Here is a 20,038-nt window from a genome sequence, read left to right on the forward strand (position 1 = left end):
AGTCCTCTCGTATGCCCTCGGCAATGCTTGTACCTCACCGATTGTGGGCTATGTATGTTCAAATATGTTTGTCAGATGAATCTACAACTTAAACTATAACATTATAATTCATAGCATGTTAAATTTATAACATATTTAATCATGAATTCAAACTACAACTTACTATTGTAGGCTCCTCCTTAGGATGGAGTGGTTGCATCATCAAATCTACATAACTCTCCCATTTGGACCTCATGTGCACTAGGAGTCTCCTATGAGATACAAAATAGTAGTTGTTAATATCACAGAAATCAATTTTGAATTTATTTATGAAAATAAGGAAAATAAAAAATAAATGATACTTATACATACAATGGGGCTCTTAGTGTGCATGGAAATGTTTGATTGTCTACAACGTGAAATCTGTATAGGGTCATCGCCAGTAGCCACGCCCTATATACAATAAAGAATGTAATTAAATTTCATTACCACAAACATTTTACAAGAATGCATCAATATTTAATCAAATAGAAAGCACCTAATTACCATTCCTTTGTCAATGCATGTTGGCTCATCCCCCACACTTTGTCCCCCTAGGACAGGTGGTACCTGCAAGATAAAAGAAAGATTAGCAACCATATATGCTACAATATCAAATAGAAAAAACAATGCGAACACAACATAATGTATTGTAGATGTTTCAAGGCCAAATGAAATGGCCAAGAATGTCGCATCATCAATCTATCTGAGCTCCTCCTCAGTCATCAACTAAACATGAATGAAGATCACATACATGCATAAGTCAATATGGCTTAAAAATTAAAATTACTCTATTATAAAAATTGAGTTTAAATTGCATATGTCATAACAAAAAAATGTATACACATACCAACACCAAAGGAGTCCATGCCTCCTCTCTTGCATTAGGGTATGTAGCCTCTATGCGTGTGTCTAGTGTATCCTCGTCTAATACAAAATGATACTCAGGAAGATCACCTATGGGACCCAGGAAAATATTCTTACACGTAATGCAAGTGTGAGGCATACAAACATGTGATGAGCTAGCCGATGATGAACTGGCACCAGCATCATCAACACGAGGAGGCAGGACTAACCTAGCCTAAGATATCATTAGGCTACTCAACCTATGAATGGCTCTGATGGTTTGAGAGCTAGCCTCTGCCATAATATCTAGATGTTGCACTCGAGGAGGGGGGGAGATATTAGTTGGGGGGACAAAAGTGTCAGTTTTCTTCCACTGGGAAGAGGGTCTATCCTGAGGAGCTCCTAGTCCTACACCCATGTTGGGCTTCATGCTCCAATAGTTCACTTTAAGTTTCAACACAAATTATGCATATAATTTTCTAAGGAAATAAAATGGCACATCTAAATTGCTATGTGGAGGGATATCAAAGACCATCCACCAACGATCCCAAAAGTTTGCACGTATGGCGTCATTTTTGCACCATTTAATCGATAGTTTAGATTTTTTTGGGTCAACTGGTATACCCATTTTTGGGTTCACAAAAAGGCTAGCCAAATCCTCTTTGGTTATATTGAGGGCTGCAACCTCATCATAGTCCAAACCATCATCAAACATCTCATGCATTTCATCATGCCAACGAAGAGCGACATTTTGTTGGTTCGTAAAGGTTTCAATGTTATCCACTATGGTGTTTAACATGGATAACAAAGGAACCAATGCGGGTACATTATTATATATTCTTCGCAAACTCCTCAATTCAGTGAGATTTTTATTTATCAAATCCTTGATTCGAGGAGGGTTTTGAGAGGGTAGAGGATCATTTGGTGGATAATTTTTTGGAGGCACTGGATCATTTGGTGGGGGGTTATGAGAAATATTATTCCCTTCCTCAGTGTCATCATTTTGATCAGCCATTCCTATTGAATTGTAAAATGTAATATATATTTAAAAAAACCTTAATTTTAACAAAAAAAATTCAAAAAAACTCTAGATTCAACTAAAACAAACAAAATCCTGATAAAATCTATTGAATTTACGTTAAAAATGATTTAAAAAAACAAAAAAAAATCTTTATATCTGATATCCAATCGTGGCTTCAAATACTGGCATCCAAATAAGCGAAATAACAGCCCGCGGGTCTGTCTTTTTTTTTAATATTGTGACACAGGTATCGGATATCCAATATCTATCGTAGTTAATATAATGTGCTAGATATATTATATATTATATTATAATATATTACTTTTTTATTATATATTATATAATAATATATTACTTTTTTATTATTATATTATATTTTTTATATATTATTTTACATTATATTATATTTTATATTATACTATATTATATTTTATATATATTATATTACATTACTATATATTATAATATAAAATATTATATTATATTATTATATTATTATAATATAATATTATTATTATATTATATAATAATATTAGTATTATATAATAATATTATTATTATATTATAATATTATTATTATGTTATATAATAATAATATTATTGTATTATATGCCAACAGTGGCATGTTGTGATGGTTAAGTTGTTGCATTGTTATCCTTGCCATCAAGGTTCAAATCTCATGGGGATGAGGTCCCCCGTTTGTGGCCTCACTGGTTCATAGCTCCAGGTCAAAGCGTTTACCCCTATTTAAAAAATAAATAAATAAATATTATTGTATTATATAATAATATTATTATGTTATATAATAATATTATTATTATATCATATTATTATAATGTATTATATTATATTATTATAATTTATAATATATTATACTATTATAATATAATAATATTATTATTATATTATAGTATTATTATTATTATTATTATATTATTATTATATTATATTATATTATATTATATTACATAATATATTATACTATTATAATATAATATTTTTATATTATTATAATATAATACTAATATTATTATATTATAGTATAATAATTATAATTATTATATTATTATAATAATATTATGTTATAGTAATATATTATTTTTTTCCATTTTATCAGATATCTGATAAGGCTTGGCCTTACTTTCCAAATTTGGTACCTGGATAGGTGAAAAAAAGTCAGAGCGGATTTTGAAGTGCTTTTAGACATCTTCAAACTCTATTTTTTTCACATTGCCACTTTTTGGCACACCATGATCCTGCACATACCCAAGGACTGATATGTACTAATTGTATTTCATTTTCTCCTAATAGAGTTAATCCTCTTACAATGAGCTTATATATTAGTACATCATTTTGTGGGTACCATCCCTACTAGGGTTTTTTCTCTAATCAAGAGTTTCCCTAGTTAACATATATGGTGTTATTGTGTGTATCTTCTTATGGTTGTAGCTTGATATTAATCACAAGTTTAAGATTTAAAAAGGTTGATAAAAATTATATTGATCTGATAACTTATTCACAAGCCCTGCGCCCCCCCACCCCCCACAAGTTATCTTGGTGGACTTTACTTTCTAACAACTAGTATCAAAGCATCATGTCCTTGAAAGAAAATATTAATAGATTAAGGACATCTATGGTGAGGTATTTCAGAAAAGAAAGTATGAACTATGATGGAGTTAACTATGATTATTGGAAAGAGGAAGATGAGAAGTGAGATGAAGGTATCAGAAATTTTGTTTGTTGGACATGTAAAGAATTTGGTCATTTTTCATCCAAATGTCCCAAGAGAGTAAAGAAGACTAAAAATTATTGCAAGTCAAGAATGCCTAAAGATTATCCTTTTGATGATGAGAAATCTTATGCAATATTAGAAGAATTCTTGAATGATATGATGATGAAGATGATGAGCTTGGATTTGTTGAGAAACAAGAACTAATGGAAGAGACTCTTGGTGGTTTTGTGGGACTTGCTACTATATAAGCAGCCACAAGGGTAGTTGTTGTAGTAAGAGGGAGAAAGAGTGACAAGGAGAAGACAAAAGGCAAGAGTTGAGCGGGACAAATCTTGACAGGTTAGCCAAGGGAGCATTTGTAAAGGTTGAAAGCATGGCATGGGATGTGTGGATTCATGCTTGTTCACATAGTTTGCTCGGTTGTGGCTATGGCCATGAAGGCTTCCATGGTTGTATGGCAATGGTATTTTTTTGCTGAATAATACATGATGATGGATGCTTTTGGAGGCTGGGTTTTTCCCTCAATGAGGGTTTCCCAGGGTATATCTTGTGTCACATTTTGTGGGTATGTTTTCTATTCTCTTGCATGTGGATTTTAATTCTATGTTTATTTCAGATCTATTATGGGTTGTGTGGAAATGGTTATATTATTTTTTGCCAAGTTTCCTTACAAGTGGTATCAGAGCTATGGTTTTATTATTGTAACCCTAGATTGAATCCATGGGAATGCATGAGAGGATAAAAGAAAAGGGCAAGATATATGAATGATTTATTGCAAATCTGAGGGTTTTGGATTTGCTGTTATGATGGGATGTTGAAAGATTTGGGCATGGGAAATTGTTGGACAAAATATTTTTCGGATGTTTCATTTTAAATGAGGGTTTTGGGGGGTAGCTTGCAGAAATGACCTCCTGGGTAAAAACAGACCTCACCATTGGATCCGGGTTGACATTTTCATAAAATTTGATATATAATATGCCCTGGTTTGGCCATGTTCAGAGGAAATGAAAGAGTTTTTTGATTTCAGCCCATGATGGCCATCAAATTTAATCCCGTCGGAATTTTCGTCACTGAAAAAAATTTAAAAATGAAAAAATCGTACTGAAAATGGTAAAAAGACTGTCTTAGTAAAACGGCCATAACTTTCTCTCAGAATATCGAATTTTAGAGTTCTTATAGGCGTTGGAAAGCTAATTCAGAGCACTACAAGATGGTGTAGGTTTGGTTCTTTGATTTTAAAATTTTGTCAGGTTTTCAGAGCCCTAAAGTCAGATCTTATTTATTTTGAGCACGGATTAGGGCATAACTTGGGCATACGGAGTCGGATTTTGGACTTCGAGTAGTCAACGGAAAGCTCTTGGAGAGCTCTACACAATGGTTCAGATTTGGTGCAGGTTTGGCATGATTTATTTGTTGATATATTGATCTGAACAGTTTATAGATATATTTTGACTATGGTAACATTATGAGTTTATGGCATTGGAGATTTAAGATTTGATGTCATTGTATACTCAAGTTTGGTCTCATGATGATATGGTTATCAGTGTTTGGTTTGGATATGCATGATGACTTGTTGGGTCTACAAGTTGTGCAGTGTTGTAAGCGGTCTATACTTACAGGTTGCATTTATAGCTTGGTTATGGGTTGTCTTTGCCCATTGATCTTCATTATTGATGCATATTCAGATTGGTGGCTTGGATTTGGGTTGTCTATGCCCTGAGTCACATGATTTGCTGATTTTTATTCTTCATGTAGAAGGGATGAGATGTTGTTACCAGGTACAATCATGGTGGAGAATTGTGGTTGACTATGCTGACAGGTTGGACATATTGAGAGCCAGATGCTCATTTCATGGATGTGATCATGGTGTCATGGATTTTGGCATGACATGATTGGATATACAGGTACATCCTTGATGTTCATTAGCTTGGATTTTTGATTTAGTTTGGTGGTATATCTTCTTGGTTGAGGATCATGGTTATTTTGGTTTCTTTTGAGGAGCTCATGATGTGCACTTTGAGTTCTTTGATAGTTTGATGCCTTGGTTGATTCTCATGGTTAGAGGATGGTTTTTCATCATGATGTCATGGATAGCTTGGATACACGGTTTAGTGGGAGCTTGTGACAGTGATGGAGTGACAGTGTAGGATTAGTTCTTGGCTTGGTTTATATCTTCTTGGTTTGGAGAGGATGGATTTTATGATGCCATAGGTGGCTTGGTACCACGGTTGAGTGGGAGTTGTTGGCATTGATATATTTATTGAGTGTTTGCAGATGTTGGAGGTTTGTCTTAGATCCTGTCGCTGCAGAAGCATCTTTGACATTTGCATCGTGCACTTGTTATCTTCATGGTGTGTGAAGATGGTTAGATCTTGAGGACTCATGGAGTTCTTGGTTATCTTCATGGTGTGTGGAGATGGTTCTTCCTAGTATGTGGAGATGGTTTTCTTCATGGTGTATGGAGATGGTTGCATCTTGAGGACTCACAGGGTTCTTGGCAAAGGTGTGATTTATACTTTTATTTGGCATGTTATCCTTGGTATGAGGATGGTTTCATTATTATGTCATGGTATACTCTTGATACGCGTTTAGAGTTGTGACATGTTATAGTATCTTCATATGGAGCATGTTATCTCTTTTAGTTGAGATGGTAAGATCATGTTGTCATGTTTATGTTCCTGAGGCCATGGTTGGAACTTTGACATTGATCTTGGTTTAGTTTCTTGGTATTGAGTACACTGATCATAAGCTGGATACTTCATGGTATTGCTATGTTGCATTTGGAGTTGGCATGGATTGATTGGTTACAGGTGCTCATGGATACTTAGAGATGGTGGTGACGCTAATTTCTCTTGGATTAGAGAAGTATTTGTTGGGATGGTTGATGGTTTCAACAGGAAGTCTGAGGGGCAGTCACCTGATATGGACTTGAGAGGAGATTGTTCTTAGATGAGTCTTGGTTGGAGACTTGGGTATCTTGATGAGCATTCTCATTCCCCACTCTTGGTCTACTCGGCGGTTTGCTACTTGAGAGGTATAGCCCATTGTTTCTCTCAGTTGCATTATATTTATGCTTGTCTTTCATGGATATGGATCTTGAGCTATGGTACATGAGTTAGTTCTGGAGGGTTCATTTGAGAGATGGTTTAGCATTGGTTATCTCCATGTGCATATGTTGTTATGCTGGTTGAGTTTGGGAGATGGTTTTATATTGGGCATTTTCCTTGGATTAGGAATGGTTATTCCTTGGTTTAGGAATGGGTTTATTGAGTTTGATCTTCTTGTGAGAGGCTTACATCCATGATGAGTTATATGGTATGGTTTGGGTGTTGTTGAGGCTTCTTGTTGGGGTTTTATGGAGGAGATCATACTTGCACAGTTTACATCTAGAGGTGTGTGTGTGTAGAAGGACATGATACAGGTTATGATTTGCATGGTTTCTCTGGTCTTGGTTATCTTCCTGGATGTTCAATTTTGCCTACATTGGATTTGAGATTGGTTGGAGATTGTGATCACTGGTTTGTGCTCATGTATGTCACGTGAGAGATGACATGGTTATTATTTTATCTCTTTCCTCTGTTAGTTGTGGAGAATCTGGGAGACTATTGGAGACTTGTTATGAGAGTTGTTCTTGCAGGATATCAGTTTATGTATTGTGGATGTCCTTGATGCTGGATGTCCTTGATGCTACATGGATTCACTTCTTTGAGATGTTGTGAGTGGATTGGTTATAGAGTTGACATTATCTTTTGCAGTGAGAGCTTCTTGGTATATATGTGGCAGGTATTGCTCTTGAGGCTTGTGATTGCAGGTTGCTGATTGGATATGTCGGTGATATGAGATTCACTTGTTATACCTTTGAGGTATGGATAGTTGGATGGGTTTGGCACTTGCTATGGGTGCTATTTCAGCTATGGATATTTTGACAACTATGGATACATGTGATTACCTTTGGATCAGGTTTTTTTTGTGCTTGGAATTTCAGTTGGTACAAGATTTTATGATCTTCTAATGTGACAGGTTGGGTGGCTTTCTCTTTGGATGGCTTCTATGTATGTCCAGTGGGAGTGGCATAATAGGAGGTGAGATCATTCATGTTCGAGATGCTGGATACTTTGATTTTGTTGCGGGTACCAGGATGGAGCACTTGGTGTATTTTTATCCATGATGGTGGATGTGTTGGGAGGGATTGTTCCCTTGTTCATTTATGTGGCTACGGATTGACCCTATGCAATGTATACAACAAGTGGGAGATTGTTGAGATAATGGGTGTTGCACACATTGCATAATATTGTTATTTTATTATTTTATTTTTATTATGTAATGTTGTACCTAGATGGACGTGCAACATGTAAAGATTCCCATGGAATATTCTTGATGAGTTGTATTGTAACATTGTGATAATATTTCATGTAATTATTTAATATTGGGGAAAAAGAATTAAATGCCCAATATTAAATGTGAGGTCAGTGGGTTAGGTAGCACATGGTTTTAGCACATGGTTTATGTAATACCACTTGGTGGTTTTGTGGGACTTGCTACTATATAAGCAGCCACAAGGGTAGTTGTTGTAGTAAGAGGGAGAAAGAGTGACAAGGAGAAGACAAAAGGCAAGAGTTGAGCGGGACAAATCTTGACAGGTTAGCCAAGGGAGCATTTGTAAAGGTTGAAAGCATGGCATGGGATGTGTGGATTCATGCTTGTTCACATAGTTTGCTCGGTTGTGGCTATGGCCATGAAGGCTTCCATGGTTGTATGGCAATGGTATTTTTTTGCTGAATAATACATGATGATGGATGCTTTTGGAGGCTGGGTTTTTCCCTCAATGAGGGTTTCCCAGGGTATATCTTGTGTCACATTTTGTGGGTATGTTTTCTATTCTCTTGCATGTGGATTTTAATTCTATGTTTATTTCAGATCTATTATGGGTTATGTGGAAACGGTTATATTATTTGTTGCCAAGTTTCCTTACAGAGACAACTTTAGTAACTGTTGTTGATAATTATAATTTTGATGAAGATATTAATCCAAAGGCTAACCTAGAGAATGTTGACTTGTTTATGAGACAAACATAGATTTTCTAAATAACATCCAAGTTGTTGAACAAGTTATTGGTAGCAACGACAAAGGTGTGATAACAAGAAACAAGGTACAAAGAGAAGAACTATGTTTGATTTCTCAAGTTGAACCTAAGAGTGTATATGAGGCATGCAAGGATAATCATTGCATTCAAGAAATGAAGGAAGAACTAGATTAGATTGTGAAGAATGAGACATACGAATTGGTCCCTAGACCAAAGGATAAAAATGTTATAGGTACTAAATGGGTTTTCAAAAACAAGATGAATGAACAAGGTGAAGTTGTTAGAAACAAAGAAAGATTGGTTTGCAAAGCATATTCACAGCAAGAAGGTATAGACTATGAGGAAACATTTGTACCTATTGCCAAAATTGAAGCAATAAGAATGTTCTTGGCTTATGCAACAAGCAAGAAGTTCAAAGTGTATCAAATGGAAGTAAAGTCATCATTTTTGAATAGAGAAAATGAAGAAGTAGCCTACATTGAGCATCCTAAAGGATTTCCTTTGACAGAAGAAGGAGATATGGTATGCAAGCTAAAGAAAGCATTGTATAGATTAAAGAAAGCACCTAGAACTTGGTATGGGAGGTTGCATAAGTATTTGGCAAAATTGGGAATTGCTAAAGGTATTGTAGATAGTAATTTGTATTCGAAATAAATTGAGAATGGCCTTTTTATTATTGTGATATTTTTGGACGATATAATCTTTGGAGGTGATGATGAAGAAAGTGACAAATTTGTTGATGAAATAAAAAATGAACTTGAGATGAACATGATTGGTTAGATGAAGTATTTCTTGGATTTGTAGATCGTGTAGAACAATGAAGGTATTTTCTTTTCTCAGACTAAATATTTGAAAGATTTTCTGAAGAGGTTTGGTTTGGAAAATTTTAAACATGTTAATACACCTATGATAACTGTTCATAAGTTATCTAGCAAAGATGAGACACCTACAGTTGAGAAGAAGAAGTATAAATCCATGATTGGAGGTTTACAATATCTCACTCACACTAGACCAGATATAGCAGATGTATTTGGTATAGTAGCAAGATTTCAAGATGATCCTAAGGAATCACACAATAAAACAGTAAAGAGAACATTGAGATATTTGAAAGGTACATCTAATTTTGGGTTATGGTGTGACAGATCAAATGACTTTACTCTATGTGTGTATACTGATGTGGATTGGGCAGGTAGTATGGATGATAGAAAGAGAACAAGTGGTGAAGCATTTTTCCTTGGAGGAAGATTAGTTTCTTGGCTAAGCAAGAAACAAGATTGTATTTCATAGAGTACATCATAAGTAGAGTATGTAGCAGTAGCAAACAAGTGCAATCAGATCATGTGGATGAAATAGATGCTAAAGGATATTGGTATAAAGTTTTTAGAACTTGTTATCATACATTGTGATAACATAAGTATAGTGACTATGTCTAAAAATCATGTTTTACTTTCTAAGACAAAGCACATATCGATTAAGTATCATGTCTTGAAAGAGAAAGTAGGAGAGAAATAAATTGGATTGGAATATGTTAATACAAAGGAGAAAATTGCAAATATTTTTACAAAGCCTTTTCCTAAAGATACATTTGAGTATTTGCAAGGTATGCTTGGGGTTATGACCCTTCCTACTGTAGAGTAGATGATGTAGAGAATGCATCAGCCTAATGGTACATAGCACTATTTTTTATCTAGACTAAATGCTGATGCTTCCTCTATGGGGGAGTGTCTGTGATTGAGAAGAGTCATGAAGAACTCTTGGTAGCCAGTATTAAATAGTGTCTTTGGACACTTGAGTTGGTTGAAGACATTAAGTAGTAGATTGGCATAATGATGTATTTTTCATTGATGTCAATGGGGGAGAAGTAAGAGCATGAAAAAAATCTCCTATGAATGGGGGAGAGTGAGTGCATCTGAAATTATCTTGTATGAATGGAGGAGATTTGTACATAAAATTAATCTGAATGGGGAAGTATATAAACAGGGGAGTAGAAATTGTTCTTGAGAGATTCAGATTTGATTGAGGAAGAGGATTTGAAAAGATGAGAACAGCAGCTGAGCAGTATGTTTGGTATTCTTATAACTTAGATATTTATCATCTATGTTGCCATCAATGCCAAAGGGGGAGATTGTTAGCATGAATGTTAATGATATTGTTGTGGGGGAGTATTCTAGAATTGTTGGAGCATTTGAGAGATAGTTAGCTTGTTGATAATATTCCTATGTGTTACATTCATGACTATATTTTTCATTGATGTCAACATACTGTGAAGATTGACAGAGTAACAGACAAAGATTGAGGTCGTATAGATTGAGGATTAAAAAAGAGATCAAGTGCAATTAAGGACATGTTGTACAGTGTGTCCTAATCCAACAGTCAAGTGTGTGTGCAAAAAGTTGAAGATTGGTAATAGCTATTTGAGATGTGTATTTTCTTATAATGACGTCCTTAGGTGTTTCATATGGTACCATTGAATAGTTAATTTTAACACTATCGTAATGCTATTTATATTCTTTGCTTTCATCTCAATGTATATAGTCATGTACTATTCATTTGTATCAGGTTGTGCAAATTTCTTTATTTGCATCATTATTGTACATTTAATGCATTTTTGAATTGTGTTGTGTCATGGTGTACTAATATTCTACATGCATCTTCATGTGAAGACCCTTCATCACTGAAGAAAATAGTTATTGCCATTTGCAAGCTCCAACGCACTTTGTCAAAACTTGCTTATTCATTGTCGAATACTAATATATTTCTTTTAAAGTCTTTTTCTGAGACTCATTTATGTGCAACTGGTACTTTTCACTATTCTTCAAATATTTCTTCCTTGACATGTATCCTTATGTGTTGTGTGAATTCTTCAACTTCTACACATATGCACTTACCATCTTTAAACAAATCTATGACACCTTGTGGGAGTATCTAATACTTTGATGGGAATGACATCTATCCTGATAATCCATTTATTTAGTTGCATATAAACTTTACCCATGCCAACACAAGTCGCACTTCATAGGCTTCTCAACAATCAGACATTGAAGTAGAATTTTAAGATTTCAATTTGAAGCCCATGTTTGTTTGCAGATAATACATAAAAGTGTTATGGAATTGTGTGTCCAAATTTTTCAAGTATGGCATGGCTTAAAATATGTTGAAGATGAGAAAAATATGGACGAACAGATTATAAATTTAGAGGTTATGCAGAACTACATGGTGGAATTGTATAAAACTTCATGTGAAGAAAATGGCCCCTTTTAGAATTGGTTTCACATAAGACAAATGATGTATGAAATTTAAAAATGTAACCTAGGGATATAAGAGGAAAGCATATCATAACTAATTAGATATAAAAATTTATGGCAACAAGCTAATGATCCAAAAGATAAAATTGATAGTGATATGGGTGAAAGAGGAAAATCTATCACATTCCTCAAATCATTGTAGAGTCCTCTCATGATCTTCCACACAATCAATTAGCTTTATTAGCTTCTTGTTCATTACAGGTGTAGATGGACAAAAGTGTTTGACCAGTTGCCAAGGAGACATCACGGAAGTGTGATTTTGTTCAATTCTCTTCCTTACCCATGTCGACATTTGAGCCGAAAAAAATCTTCTATAACTTGTATCCATGTTCTTCAGAGCATTTTCTTTGGAAGAATTGGTACCATACACTCCCATCCAAGATTATCATAAAATTCTAAATTACAATGACTAGAAAGTTTTTGTCATTTATATTCATAAAACTATCTAGAGTCTTTTCTAATTTCTTAGTTTTGTGCATATAATTATTGATAAGTAGGACACTTGGTGAAGGTTTTGCAAATGGGGTTGCAAGCTTTGGATTTAACTATGGAGGAAACTCTGTAGTTAAGCGCGCTCAGGCTGGAGTAGTACTGGGATGGGTGACCTCCCGGGAAGTCCCGATGCTTCACCCCTGTGAGCATCACCTAGATCCAATGAGTGCTAAGTGTTCCATTTATTCTCATGAGAGATGGATTCATGTTGAATCACTACTCATGAAACATGGGTTATCGAGTTTGACTCAAAATCACACAGTTAAATCCTGATATTCACATCACAATTTGACTAGCTGTGGAAATCATGTCCTACTTATCAATTGATGAGCTTAAGGGGCTTTCTAATGAATGGTTCATAAGGCACAACACTTGGTGAAGGTTTTGCAAATGGGGTTGCAAGCTTTGGATTTAACTATGGAGGAAACTCTGTAGTTAAGCGCGCTCAGGCTGGAGTAGTACTGGGATGGGTGACCTCCCGGGAAGTCCCGATGCTTCACCCCTGTGAGCATCACCTAGATCCAATGAGTGCTAAGTGTTCCATTTATTCTCATGAGAGATGGATTCATGTTGAATCACTACTCATGAAACATGGGTTATCGAGTTTGACTCAAAATCACACAGTTAAATCCTGATATTCACATCACAATTTGACTAGCTGTGGAAATCATGTCCTACTTATCAATTGATGAGCTTAAGGGGCTTTCTAATGAATGGTTCATAAGGCACAACACTTGGTGAAGGTTTTGCAAATGGGGTTGCAAGCTTTGGATTTAACTATGGAGGAAACTCTGTAGTTAAGCGCGCTCAGGCTGGAGTAGTACTGGGATGGGTGACCTCCCGGGAAGTCCCGATGCTTCACCCCTGTGAGCATCACCTAGATCCAATGAGTGCTAAGTGTTCCATTTATTCTCATGAGAGATGGATTCATGTTGAATCACTACTCATGAAACATGGGTTATCGAGTTTGACTCAAAATCACACAGTTAAATCCTGATATTCACATCACAACATATAATTATTGTTGTAACATTTCCATGCAAGTATTATGATCCTTTTCTTGTACAAAATTGAAAATATGACTAATGTGATCCCTTATTGCTAAACAAAGCTTTTCATTAGCAATGAAAAGCATTAGGCAAAATTAACTTGCATGATGACATTCTTGTTGTAAGTATTTTCTCCCAAATGTACTTCTTACTTCAGCCTGTTTCTCCCACAAGAAACTATGAGTAGAAAGATTCAATTGTTGTTCATTGTCAAGAAATCTGAATGTAAGTACACTACTTTTTACTTTCCTAGAGAATCTAATCTCCCACAGGAAATTATGAGTAGCAAGATTCAATTGTTGTTCCTTCTTAAGAGATCTGGATGTAAGTACAATTTTTATTTGTTTGTGCCAGAGCATCCAAGGATAAACAAATTTTTTGGAAATCGATTATTTGTTATTCTTTATCATTTGCCTTAAACTGAAAGTCAATGTCTGATCCATCTTTGTTTCTAGCCATTGATTTGAAATGCCAAAAAAATATAAAGTACAACTTCATTAGTAATGAAATTTCTTCCAAGTCCAGCATGCTTCAGTAATATGGCTTCATTTTCAAAACCTACAAATGAGGTCTCAAGCATTGTTTTATTTCTGTAAACAATTATACCACACAAACTCGAGATCATCCTTCCATTGCATTGGCAACACTCTTCTTCGTCTTGTCCAAACAATTAACTTTGCATTTGTAAAGTGCCCTAGAGTATATTAAGTAAAAATGTTTTTCAATCGTTGTTTAAGGCCAAAAAGTTCTTTAAGGGTGAGAACATTCCAAATTTGCAGTACCTGGGATATTTCCTCTCCTTGTTCAATATTTTTTGTCCACACTAAACGTAATCCCAAGGTCACATATTCATTTATAAGGCATCACCAACCATTACCCAGTCTCACTCTCACTAACGTGTTCATTATTTGTTTCAACTTTCAACTATTTGCACATTTAAATCCTTTCAACTTGGTAAATGATTCTTTAAACTTGTTGTTCAATGTAAACTTCCAAACTAGTTGAACAAAATGGAATTCTTTAATAGTTCATCAAGTTGGTCTATCATAGCCTTCACATCTCTTACTACTTTCACTATTCCACTGTCTACATTTGGATCTAGAAAGAATTTCATTTTAGTTGCATCCTTTACTAACTCCTTCCAAATAGAATCAGTTTTAACAAGCATGGTGTATGTTCCAACAATACAAGGACAAACTTGTGCATGTTAAACCAATATTTGCATGTCTCCAATCTGAACATGAGCTATTATGTTGGTTCTAATGATGGAAATTATAATAGTGTCATGTCCTCCACAAAACGTGTATGCTTGAGTCCTCTTTTGACGATGCAAGAGTTACAAGTCCAAAGTCATGCTTTTGAATATCCCTTATCAAAGATAACTGATCCACTGGATCAGAGACTAGAATGTATGGAAGACTTAGGAAAAAAAATTATGCAGCCTTCAAAATTTCCCCTATAAGGATGTTTATTGTTGAGAGTTGTGTCTCAACCTTGCAAGTTCTTTTTCCAGAAAACTCTAGAAAATTGTAGTTAGAAAACTCTAGAAATGTTTAGAAAATTGTAGAATTTGTTTGTAGTAGTTTTCCATGTGTCTATGTGTTGAAAAATGGTGTATGAATTAATATTTTATATAATTATTTAATATTGGGGAAAAGAAATTAAATGCCCAATATTAAATGTGGGGTTAGTGAGTTAGGTAGCACATGGTTTATGTAATACCACTTGGTGGTTTTGTGGGACTTGCTACTATATAAGCAGCCACAAGGGTAGTTGTTGGTGTGATAAAGAGAAGAAAAAAGGCAAGAGTCGAGCAGGAGAAGGCTTGACAGGTTAGCCAAGGGAGCATTTGTGAAGGTTGGAAGCATGGCATGGGATGTGTGGATTCATGTTTGTTTACATGGATTGTTCAGTTGTGGCTATGGCTTTGAAAGCTTCCATGGTTGTATTGCAATGGTATTTTTGTTAAATAATACATAGTGATGGATTCTTTTGGAGGCTGGGTTTCCTAGGGTATATCTTGTGTCACATTTTTGTGGATATGTTGTCTATTCTCTTGCATGTTGATTTTAATTACATATTTATTTCAGATCTATTATGGGTTATGTGGAAATGGTATTATTACTTATTGCCAAGTTTACTTACAAGTGGTATCAAAGCTATAGTTTTATTGTTGTAACCCTAGATTGAATCCATGGGAATGCATGAGAGGATAAAAGAAAGGGCAAGATAAATGAGTGATTTATTGCAGATCTAAGGGTTTTGGGTTTGTTGTTATGATGGGATTTTGATAGATTTTGGGTATGTAAAATTTTTTGGACAAAAGGATTTTTTGGATGTTTCATTTAAATGAGGGTTTTAGGGGGTAACTTGCAGAAATGATCTCTTGGATAAAAATAGACCTCACCATTAGATCTGGGTTGATGTTTATATAAATTTTGATATATAATATGCCCTCGTTTGGCCATGTTCAAAAGAAATGAAAGAGTTTTTTAGTTTAAGCCTGTGATGGCCGTCAAATTTAATCCTATCAAAAATTTTCATCGCCAAAAAAAAAATTGCAATGGAAGTGGTAAAAAGATTGTCTTAGTAAAACAGCCATAACTTTCTCTCAAGATATCAAATTTCAAAGTTCTTATAGGCATTGGAAAGCTAATTCAAAGCACTACAACTTGGTGTAGGTTTGATTCTATGATTTTGACATATTGTCAAGTTTTAAGAGTCCCAAATTTAGATTTTTTTGGAGTACAGATTAAGGCATAACTTGGGCATATGAAGTCACATTTTGGACTTTGAGTAGTCAATGGAAAGGTCTTGGAGAGCTCTATAGATTGATTTAGATATGGTATAGGTTTGACATGATTTATTTGGTGATATATTGATCTGAACAGTTTATGGTATATTTTGACTATGGTAACATCGTGAGTTTATGGCATTGGAGATTTAAATTTTGATGTCATGGTATACTCAGTTCATAGTTTAGATTGGTCTCATGATGATATGGTTATTAGTGTTTGGTTTGGATATATATAATGACTTGTTAGGTCTACAAGTTGTGTAGTATTGTAAGCGGTCTATACTTATAGGTTGCATTTATGGTTTGGATACAGGCTGTCTTTGTCCATTGATCTTTCATTATTGATGCATATTCAGATTGGTGGCTTGGATTTGGGTTGTCTATGCCCTAAGTCACATGATTTGCTAATTTTTCTTCATGTAGAAGGGATGAGATGTTGTTACCAGGTATAGTCACGGTGGAGGATTATGTTTGACTATTTTATGCTGACAGGTTAGACATATTGAGAGCCAGATGCTCGGTTCATGGATGTGATCATGGTGCCATGGATTTTTTGGCATGACATGATTGGATATATAGGCACATCCTTGATGTTAATTAGCTTGGATTTTTTATTCAGTTATGGTGGTATATCTTCTTGGTTGAGAATCATGGTTATTTGGTTTCTTTTGAGGAGCTCATGATGTGCACTTTTTTAAGTTCTTTGATAGTTTGATGCCTTGGTTCATTCTTATGGTTAGAGGATGGTATTTTCATTGTGATGTCATGGATAGCTTGGACACATAGTTTAGTGGAGCTTGTGACAATGATGAGGTGATAGTGTAGGATTTGTTCTTGGTTTAATTTGTATCTTCTTGGTTTGGAAATCTTGGTTTCACTTGGTATTGACATTTTGGTTGTGTGAGTGTAGATCTGGAGGATCTTCATGTAGGAGATGGATTTTTATGATGCCATAGGTGACTTCATACTGCAGTTGAGTGGGAGTTTATGGCATTGATATATTTATTAAGTGTTTGCAGATGTTGGAGGTTTATCTTAGATCTTGTTGCTACAGAAGTGCCTTTGACATTTGCATGGTGCACTTGGTTTTATTCATGGTGTGTGGAGATGGTTTCATATTGAGGACTCACAGGGTTCTTGGTAAAGGTGTGGTTTATGCTTTCATTTGGCATGTTATCCTTGGTGTGAGGATGGTTTCTTTTATGTCATGATATACTCTTGGTACACATTTAGAGTTGTGACATGTTATAGTATGTTCATATGGAACATGTTATCTCTTTGGTTGAGATGGTTAAATCATGTTGTAATGTTTATGTTCCTAAGACTATGGTTGGAACTTTGACATTGATCTTGGTTTAGTTTTTTTGTATTGACTACATTTATCATAAGCTAGATGCTTCATGATATTGCTATGTTGCATTTTGAGTTGGCATGGATTGATTGGTTACAGGTACTCATAGATACTTAGAGATAGTGGTGATGTTGATTTCTCTTTTATATTAGAGAACTATTTTTCGGGATGGTTGATGGTTTCAGCAAGAAGTCTTAGGGGCATTCACCTGATATGGACTTGAGAGGAGATTGTTCTTAGATGAATCTTGGTTGAAGACTTGGATATCTTGATGAATATTCTCATTCCCTACTCTTGGTCTACTTGGTAGTTTGCTACTTGAGAGGTATAGCGCATAATTTTTCTCAAGTGCATTATATTTATGGTTGTCTTTCATGGATATGGATCCTGAGCTATCGTACGTGAGTTAGTTCTGGAGGGTTCATTTGAGAGATGGTTTAGATTTGGTTATCTCCATGTGCATATGTTGTTATGGTGGTTCAGTTTGGGAGATGGTTTTATATTGAGCATATTTCTTGGTTTAAGAATGGTTATTCCTTGGATTAGGAATGGTTTATGAGTTTGATCTTCTTCTAAGAAGCTTACATCTATGATTAGTTATATGGTATGATTTGGGTGTTGTTGAGGCTTCTTGTTGGGGTTTTATGGAGGAGATCATACTTGCACAGTTTATATCTAGAGGTGTGTGTAGAAGGACATGATATAGGTTATGATATGCATGGTTTCTCTTGGTCTTGGTTATCTTCCTGGATGTTCAGTTTCACTTACATTGGATTTGAGATTGGTTAGAGATTGTGATCGTTGGTTTGTGCTCATGTATGTCATGTGAGAGATGACATGGTTGTCACTTTATCTCTTTCCTCTATTGGTTGTGGAGAACTTGGGAGAGTGTTGGAGACTTGTTATGAGAGTTGTTCTTGCAGGTTATTGGTATATGTATTATGGATGTCCATGAGACTACATGAATTCACTTCTTTGAGATATTGTGATGGATTGGTTATAGATTTGACATTATTGTTTGCAATGGGAGCTTCTTAGTATATATGTGGCAAGATATTTCTCTTGAGGCTTGTGATTGCAGGTTATAGATTGGATATGTTAATGATGTGAGATTCACTTATTATACCTTTGGGGTATGGATAGTTGGATGGGTTTGGCACTTTCTGTGGGTGCTATTTCAGCTATGACTATTTTGACAACTATACATACATGTTATTGCCTTTGGATTAGGTTTTTGTGCTTGGCATTTCAGTTGGTATAGGATTTTATGATCTTCTAATGTGACAAGTTGGGTGGCTTTCTCTTCGGATGACTTTTATGTATGTCTAGTGGTAGTGGCATAATAGGAGGTGAGATCATTCATGTTTCAGATGCTAGATACTTTGATTTTGTTGTGGATACTAGGATGGAGCACTTTGTGTACTTTGATTTATGATGGTGGATGTGTTGAGAGGGATTATTTCCTTGTTCATTTATGTGGATACGAATCGGCCCCTAGCAATTAAATCCATGACACCTTGAATCCCCTGACTCTTGTAAGGTGTTCAAAAAGTGGGAGAATGTTGAGATTTGTGTCTCAACCTTGCAAGTTCTTTTTCTGGAAAACTCTAGAAAATTGTAGTCAAAAAACTCTAGAAATCTTTACAAAAATCTAGAATTTGTTTGTAGTAGTTTTCCACATGTCTATGAGTTGGAAAAAGGTGTATGAATTAATATTTTATGTAATTATTTAATATTGGGAAGAATAAATTAAATTTCCAATATTAACTGTTGAGTCAATGGGTTAGGTAGCACATGTTTTATGTAATACCACTTGGTGGTTTTGTGGAACTTGCTACTATATAAGCAACCACAAGGGTAGTTGTTGGTGTGACAAGGAGAAGGCAAAAGGAAAGAGTTGAGTAGGACAATGCTTGACAGGTTAGCCAAGGGAGCATTTGTGAAGGCTGGAAGTATGGCATGGGATGTATGGTTTCATGCTTGTTCACATGTATTGCTCGATTGTGGCTATGGCTTTGAAGGCTTCCATGGTTGTATTACAATGGCATTTTTGCTGAATAATACATGGTGATGGATGCTTTTGGAGCTGGGTTTTTCCCTCAATAAGGGTTTCCTAGGGTATATCTTGTGTTACATTTTTTTGGATATGTTGTCTATTCTCTTGCATGTGGATTTTAATTACATATTTATTTCAGATCTATTATGGGTTATGTAGAAACCGTATTATTCCTTGTTTCTGAGTTTCCTTACATTTATCATGATGGCAAGACTGAAATAGATTTTTGCTAGTAATTTCATATCTCAGCTAAAATGATAAAGGTAATTAGAGTTCTTACCTCCTTTA

Source organism: Cupressus sempervirens, chromosome 3, assembly GCF_028749045.1.
Source record: "Cupressus sempervirens isolate cs-2001-9-10 chromosome 3, ASM2874904v1, whole genome shotgun sequence".
NCBI classification, from domain to species: domain Eukaryota; kingdom Viridiplantae; phylum Streptophyta; class Pinopsida; order Cupressales; family Cupressaceae; genus Cupressus; species Cupressus sempervirens.